We start from the raw sequence: 8,189 nt of genomic DNA, 5'->3' as shown, positions 1-8,189 counted from the left end.
AAGCCTCCCTGCCCTGTGGGGCAGTGTCTGAGGGTGGCCTTTGGTTTCACAGACACAGGACCAGAGACGTGGAGAGGTGTCTCCCTGGGCGTCACCAGCGTCGGTCGCAAGAGCAGACGCTTAGTGCCATGCGCTGCACGATGCCACGGCTGAGTACCAGACACCGAGGGGCGGATTTGCTCATGATTTTTAATAAATACTTTGGTTTTGTGTGTGTGTGTGTGTGTGTGTGTGTATCTTCTATTCGGAGCCACAAAAGTGAGGCGTTCAGGGGAGGGATATCTCTGGCCAAGTCCAATGGTTAACTACAGGAGAGATTAAACAAATAAACGAACGAACGAACGAATGAATGAATGAACAACTGAAGTGGGATGATAAAGGGCTGCTGGCCCTAGGGGGCGGAATCGGAGAGACCGCGGCGGTCTGGGGACCCGAGCCCTGTGCAAGACAACTGTCACCACCCTGCCCTCGAACTATGACCCGTGGGAAAGCGGACGCCACGGTGCTGGCCTATCTCATTTCTCAAGAGAACGCCAAATTTGGGCTGCTATGTGGAAAAAACTGATTTTGATAAACAATCCAAATTAAAAAAACTAAGCGGCCCATTTGGAGGAGAGGGCCACATCCTTAGGCTAGACTGGTTCCCAAAGCCACACTGGTCAGTCTCCTGGCCTGCTACCGTGTTTTGTTATGTCCGGGCTCACGTGCGAAGCGTTCGTAGTGAGCGTTCACTAACTCCTCCCGTTGAATGAATACTGAAGCGATGACAGCGTCCAAAGTGGGTAGGAAGACGAGGTACATGAAGAGGTTGTTTAGATGCGTTTGTGGAGATTTTCACTGTACCTCAACTTATTTTCAGCACCGGGAGACAGAACGGTGAAGGTGGAGACCAGGAGGTGCGGAGATTCAGGACGGGGCGGCACATCCTGTGGCCCCAGAGGGCAAGCAGAGGACATGGGGGTCAGGCACGGGGGAAGGGGGCGAGTTCTGTTTCAGGCGTTCTGGTGACAGGGCAAGTGGGGGTGCTTAAGAGGTCCGACTGCTCCCGAGTTCAAAAGCCAGTGTTAGTTCTTAGGAGCTGCAAAAGTTGCTTCTCCTTCTGAGCTTCTGCCCCCGCCTTTCTAAGAGGGTGATAAGGAAGGCCTACCTCACAGGGCTGCTGTCAGCGGTAGGTGAGCCAATCGAAGCCAAGGTCTGGGATGGTCCTCGGAAAGTATTCAGTAAATCCTAGCTGTTATTAGTAGGAGAATGGCTGGGGTTAGTGGTGGGAATGTGGGAACCATCGACAGAAAGGTGGGGAGCTGAAATCTGAAAAGAGCTCCTTGGAAGGCGGGGTACAAGTATTGGGGAGCATATGCACTGGGCAGAGGACGGCAGCGAAGTGCGACCCTCAGAGGGGGCAGAGAAGGAACGGTCAGTCAGGTAGGAGAAAGGCTGAGGCGGGCTGAACGACAGCGCCCTGTGTGAACATAGCAACCTGGATTCCAGAACAGCGCTAAGAGTGAAAGCGAATGAGAACGGCATCTTATGAGCCTGAAGGTATCGAGAAGGGAGAAGGCGGAGGGTAGATGTTTAACATGCAGATTCCCGGAAAGTCTGAGTCCGTAGTTTTGGGCTTGGGATCCCAACTGCAGAGAGGCGACAAGCCACGCCTGGAGGACACGGTGTTAAGACTGAGCACGCAGCCTGGGGTGAGGGGGACGGAGAGGGAACGCCACCCTTCCAAGGCAGGTGGTTAGGACTTACACGCATCTTACTCTCTACTACCCATGCATGGAGGAAATTATGTCTACAAGAGAAAATGAGTTGCTTTCAACAGGTTGCTTGGTGAGTCATAGAAGGGGTGGAGGCTGGTGCTGTTCATTTTTCCTGCATATATAATGGCCGAGGAGACTTAAAAACATCTGTGACCCTGGGTTTAGATGGGTGAACTAAATCGGTTCATTTTCAGGTGTTAAGCGAACCCTGCCCTCCTAGAATAATGCAACTTGGTCGTGATGCACAGTGAGAAAGACACACATAGATCAGACCTCAGTCTCAGGCTCCCCTTCCTCTTTCTAGGCTTCAGGACGAAGACACGACTTCCCATCCAGACACCACGGGAGCCCCATGAGGCTCAGAAACGGGGAGCAGGTTTTCTAGAGTGGCAATCTTCAAGCTGTTGTCGTCTCATACCCTCTAACGCAATTTTTTAAAAATGTGCTCCCCTGCATGTTTTGAAATTGACATCTAAAATGTTTTCATCTCTGTAGATAGCTCAAAAGGATCCTGGGGTATGGTAATTGTTACATCATTCGTTTACATGTATTCAATGTAATCTGGATATTGTGTATTCTCGCTCTTCACCGTCATCCATTTAAATACACAAATAATCTGATCTTTAACAGCTGAAAATTTATATCATTATTGAAGCAGATTGTCTCCTTAGGTTGGTACTTTAATGCTAATTCCTCATGGAATTTCATATTCATGTAATAATTTGGGGGAGGCTTAGATGTCTTTTATTGATCGCCCTGTCAAACTTCTTAGCAAGGACTTTTAAATGTAAGTGAAAAAGACTGATTAACTTTCCTTGATCAGAACCGAGTCGCTATGACAATTATTCTTTTCATGTCATTAATGAAAATAAGGTAAATATACTGCAAAATCGGAACGGCGGAAGGTTGATAATTATTGAAGCTGGGTCACAGATACGGAGAGGTCATTATCATTCTCAATCCTGTGCATGTGTTCAGACTTTTCCAGAACCAAAAGTTTAAAAACATAATGAAGAAATTGGCATGTCGTAAATTCCGGTTAGAAATTCCTGAACGAAAAAAATGTAAAAAAAAAAAAAAAAAAAAAGTAAAATTTATTGGCGACAACCTTCGAAGATGGATGTGGCTCGGATGGTCCCTTTCTTTGATGCCACTCAAGCTGCAACCCTTACTACCTGATTCTTACGCATCTTTCCAGCGACTGTGGATGGACCTATGAACACTTTTACTCTTTCTGACATACAAATGCTGGCACACCGTGTGCACGTCCTCTACCACACATATTTGTGTATGTATCGTCACATACGACCACGCCCTATTAATAATATGTATATGTACACATACATACACTTGATTTATATTTCTAAAACGCCTCGAGAGAATTCTAAGCAATGAATGAGCTATCAGTTATTGGGTTAGACTCTGCCCTACTTGGGGGCACTGAAGCGGTTTCTAATCTTTTTCCTTTACGATTGGGGCTGCAATAAATAAACGTCACAAATACTGTTTTGCCCATCTCTGAGTTTATCTCGGAAATAAGCAACATGTGTTTTTAAGACCAGTTCTAATAGAAAATTGCCTCCTTTCAATAACTTAAGAAATGACTTTCGTGAACTTAAGAACTCATCAAAAGTGATTTTTTTGCCTCACTTTCAGGTGGGACCTTTGTCCTCTGCTTTCCTAATCCAAATTGGCTGATCTCAATGACCTGATACAAATCTCACATATTTATTTCCCAAATATTTATGTGCGGCTGATTGCTCCTTTTCCTGAAATGACAGAAAAGGGAAAGGCAGCCTTTACTGAGCATTTATGATGTGCAGGTACCACGCCAGGAGCCGCGTTACATGACACCTCATCTCATGGAGACCTCACGACAACCCGATGAAGTGGACGCTGTTGAAGATCACCCCGAGGTGCTGAGAGGTTATGCCGCTTGGCCAAAGTCACACAGCTGGTACAAGTGGTGGGGACAGAGATTCGTTCTCAGGTCTCGTTTGATTTCAGGAATTCATTCGTCGCTTTGGGATGCCTACAATATACGTCCAACTCTCGTCTATGCCTACACAGTCCTGTGCACTTTATAAAAACTTTCAGAGTTTTGGAAATGCGGCAAAGAGAGGCAGCACTGAGAATTCTATGCGTGCGTCACCCGGCTTCTCCTGATTAACAAACGGAGACAAGCACGTGGTACGACACCGTTAACTAAGCTAGAAATTTTATGCGTATCTCACCACCGTTTTTCCCAGCGATGTCCTTTCTTTATGCTCTGGGGTCCAAACCAAAATGTCGCATTGCCTGTAGGATGTTCCATTACGTTCCGTTATCTCTTTCGGGTCATGTCTCATCTCCCTCGCTACTTCATGAGAGCAGAAATATCCCTGGACATGTCGAGTCCATCCTAGTGGATTAGGAACAGTGCCAGGCCCACGGCGTCAATCGTGTGACATGATTTATCTGGCTTGGCTGATTTATGAAGGCGCTGGCTGTAGAACAGTAGGTCCCAGGGCTCCAGAATATCAGGTGTGCTAATGAGCGTCCTGTAAAGCCGGGGGACACATCAGCGCCTTGTCACCTTGTCTGCCAGGCTCCAGAGGAAGTGGGAGATTTGTTCCTAACACCAGGTCATTTCCTCTCTTCCTGTCCTGGCCTCCCGGCTCTTTTACCAACAGCCAGCAGAAGCCACGGACAAGCCACTTAGTGACATCTTAAGGCGAGGCAAAGAACTGACTGGGTGTGACGGCTCTACACTCAGAGGGGACCTGCCAAATGCAGGGTCCCCCTGCTTGGTGGGATGCCACACAGAACTAGGAGAAGTCTCGCCATTGGATGGATAGCAAAAAATACTTCATAAACGGAAAATTTGGCTGTGTAATTTTACCTGAGCCCCATGGTTATCTGGTAACTACTACCCATAATCAGGTTCTTTTAAATGTGTGAGGTTCACTCACTCGCTTGCTTAACAAATATTGACTGAATACCTACTGTGCTCCAGGCTCTGTTTCAGGGGCTGGGTTAGAGCAATAAATGATAGAATCCTAACTCCTGCCCTAAAAGAGATTATATGGATACAGGAAACAGGTCGAGAATCAACCAGTATAGTGAACAGGCAAGTGACATGTTTGCCAGTTGTTTAGTAAGTGTTACGAGCACATCTGTGTGCCAGGCATTGTGTTAAACTCTGGAGGTGTGACAGGAAACAACACAGTCCCTTACCTTTGAGACTCCAAGAAAGATTCTCATAAGAGGGGAGGTGATTTTAAATTGGATGGGTCAGGGAAGGCCTCTCCAAGACAGTACCCTTGTTCTGAGATCTAAGAGATAAAGAGTGAGCCTTGGGAAAGAGGTGGAAAGTGCATTTTAAGCGAATGGGGCAGCACGTGCAAAGGTCCTGAGGTAGAAAAAAAGTTGGCAGGCTTGCAGATCTGAGACGGGAACCTCGTGGGGAGGAAACGGCAGCCTTGGTAAGGAGTGGATTTTAGTCCGCCGTTAACGGAAGCCACTGGGCTCACCTGCCTGTTGCCATTTCCCAGAATCCCCTTCCCTGTGGGTTCCAGGTTAGAGACTGCTGAGTAGGGGGCACTAGTAAGAAAACTGGCAGGCAGGAGAAGAGAGGCTAGCTGGAGGCAGCAGCAGGCAGCAGGGCGCTGGAGGGCGGGGGTGGGCCCTCTCTGCCTTGCAGGCCAAATCCAGCCCATCGCCTGTGTTTGAAAATACAGCTGGCTGGAGTGTAGCCATGCTCATTTATCTGTACATTGTCTACGTCTGCTTCTGTGCCCCAACGGCGGAGTTGAGTGGCCTGCAAAACCTAAAATAGTTTCCGGTCCTCCATGAGAAAAGTTTGCCGATGCTGCCCTAAGATGGGGCAGGGCAGGCCTGTCGGAGGCTGGCCTTGACCAAGCATCAAGTCCCCCACCCTCGAACACACGAGGGATTTCTGTTACATCCTCGTCTAACCTTGACACGCATTACAGGTTTCATGCAAGGCAACAATATGGTCCAGTGGATGATTTAAGATTATTTTTTTTTGTTGCTGCTTGAAGGACGGATTGGAGGAAGGTAAGACCGGAAGTAGGGGGACCCGTAAAGAGGCAGTTAGCCAGATGAAACAGGACCCTGGTTGGCATCAGTGGGATGGCGGTGGCCATGGAGAGAGGGGGAAAGATGTGGGATGTGGTCTGGAGACACCCAGTAGCTCTGGGTCCACCGAGTGCCCAGACTGCGACTTCAGATGCTATTCCCCAAGGAAAGGAACTGGGACTCCTTTGAAAAATGGCCAGCTCCAGGGATGAGGCAGGAAATGCACAAAATGCGCCCGGAACGTCTTGTGGTGCCAGAACGGAAGGAAGTGCTTAACAAAATTATGGGGGCATAAGTTTTTAAGGGCACAGGAGTCAGCCTGTAGTACAGCCCCATGGCCGAATCCGGAGCAACTTGCGCAACCAAATTAAGTAATGAGAATTAAGAAATGACATGTCAATAACTGAACCATAAATGGAGGAGAAAGGAAAGTGCTTCCTTATAGAAATTCCAATTAGCAATTGTGAATGAAATGACAGAAGGTGAAAAATCGCCATTTGGCAAACACCTCAGGATAACCGTTGCAGCCAGGAACCATCGACGGATGCTAAAATCGGTGCGCGGAAGGGTGAGAAATGGGATGTGCGCAGTCTCAAGGATCCTTCCTATGAGATACTTATTAAGGACAAAGGGAAAAAGAGTAAGTATACCATGGAAAACCCCCAGGGACACAGTCTTCACCGCGTGACCACAGTTAGAAGCCCCAGTAGTGAGACGTACTGACCCCAGGTACTTCCTGCTGTGATGTGATGCACTGAATAAAGCTTTTGTTGGCGTTCCTGAGAAAATGCACCTTCTCGACCTCCTCGAGGAACCATCGAGGGAGCCAAATGGAGGAACGTGCCACAAAAATGACTCTGAAAGGCGTCACGGCTGCCGTGGAAGACGAAGCGACCTCTGACTGAGGATCTGTCACAGAGGGGAGGAGGCGAGGACATGTAATTGCACGCGGGATTCTGGATCGATCCTAGACCAGGAGAGAGACCTGAGCAGGGCACGTGGAAGACACGAATACGGTCTGTAGAGGAGGTGACGGTATCAGTGTCGTAGCAAGGTTACACTCTCTTCCGATCTGATCAACAGGATTATTGGTCAACAGGTGTGTTGAGGAGGAAGCAAGGGGAGAAAACATTACCCTCCATTGTGCACTGTTATCAAGCAAGCTAAGGTACAGACACGTGTAAAAATGCTCTAAAGATGATGAACTGTACGATCATCCCTGAACACTCTGGGCAGCTGTCTGTCTGTCCATACAACCGTTTACCTGTGTACAGTGAAATCTATTTTATATGTCGAATATCATTGGGCATCATCTCATTCCTAAATTTTCAGAAGGGCTAACCATGGTAGAGAGCAGAGACACCAGCCTTATTAATCTACATCTTGATTTTGTCATCCGAAATTAGAATCTTTTGTGAATATTTGAGGCGAAAGCGCTAGAACTGGCTAGTATTGATTTGGTGCCCATCATCATAGGTACTGTCACTATTCACGAGGGATCAAACACAACGATCTTATTAAGAGCTATCATTAATCGAGCGCCGACCATCTGTCAGGATGTGGACAAGGTGCGGAAGGTCACTGACCTTCCTTAATCCTCCCTACGATCCTGAGCCCACCATTTAGATGAGGATGCTGAACTTCCGGGAAATAAATGAACTTGCTCGAGCTCTTACAGCAAGAGGAGGACAGTGAAGGCATTTGGGGAGACCTGCCGCGGGCCTCTCCGCTGAGGAGCGGCAGAGCGGGCCTGAGATGCGAGGCGACGCGTCTAACCCCAGCGGCACAGCCTCTTTTTTGTCTTCTGTTCTCCCCACTATTTGCAGAGGGCGGGGCCACCCCGGAGTGCTCACTACCATGTTGAGCGTGCCTACGACAGCAGCAGAGCGAATTTGCACGTTATGGCGACTGGACCTTCGTATTCCGTATTTTATACTTTAGCCACCGTTGCCAACGTTTGATATCGCCAACGGTGAAGAGTTGGCCTGTTTTACAGCTGGAAACTCTCTCACCTGTCTCGACAGGTCCATTTTCCCGGGTCAGGCTCAGTCTTGTCCCTTGCATGTGATGCTGACCACACATCTGTCCTCTGTTGTCCTCTGTCCATGGCCTTTGCCCACGTTTTCCCCTATTGGGCTGTCTTTTCCCTGCTAAACTTATTGTGCATTCTGGATGTGAACCATTTCTCGATATAGGAGGCTAATCTTTCACCCAGGAGCCTGCTTGTTTTTTAGCTTTGCTGTTGGTGCCCTGTTATTATTAGTACTGGTGTTCGAAATCTGGAGCCGTCAAATCTCTTTCTTTGATGATTTCTGCATCTCTTGAATAAAGTCATAAATGTATTTTTCCATA

Source organism: Rousettus aegyptiacus, unplaced genomic scaffold (genome assembly GCF_014176215.1).
Source record: "Rousettus aegyptiacus isolate mRouAeg1 unplaced genomic scaffold, mRouAeg1.p scaffold_m13_p_12, whole genome shotgun sequence".
NCBI lineage: Eukaryota > Metazoa > Chordata > Mammalia > Chiroptera > Pteropodidae > Rousettus > Rousettus aegyptiacus.
This window is presented reverse-complemented; position numbering follows the sequence as displayed.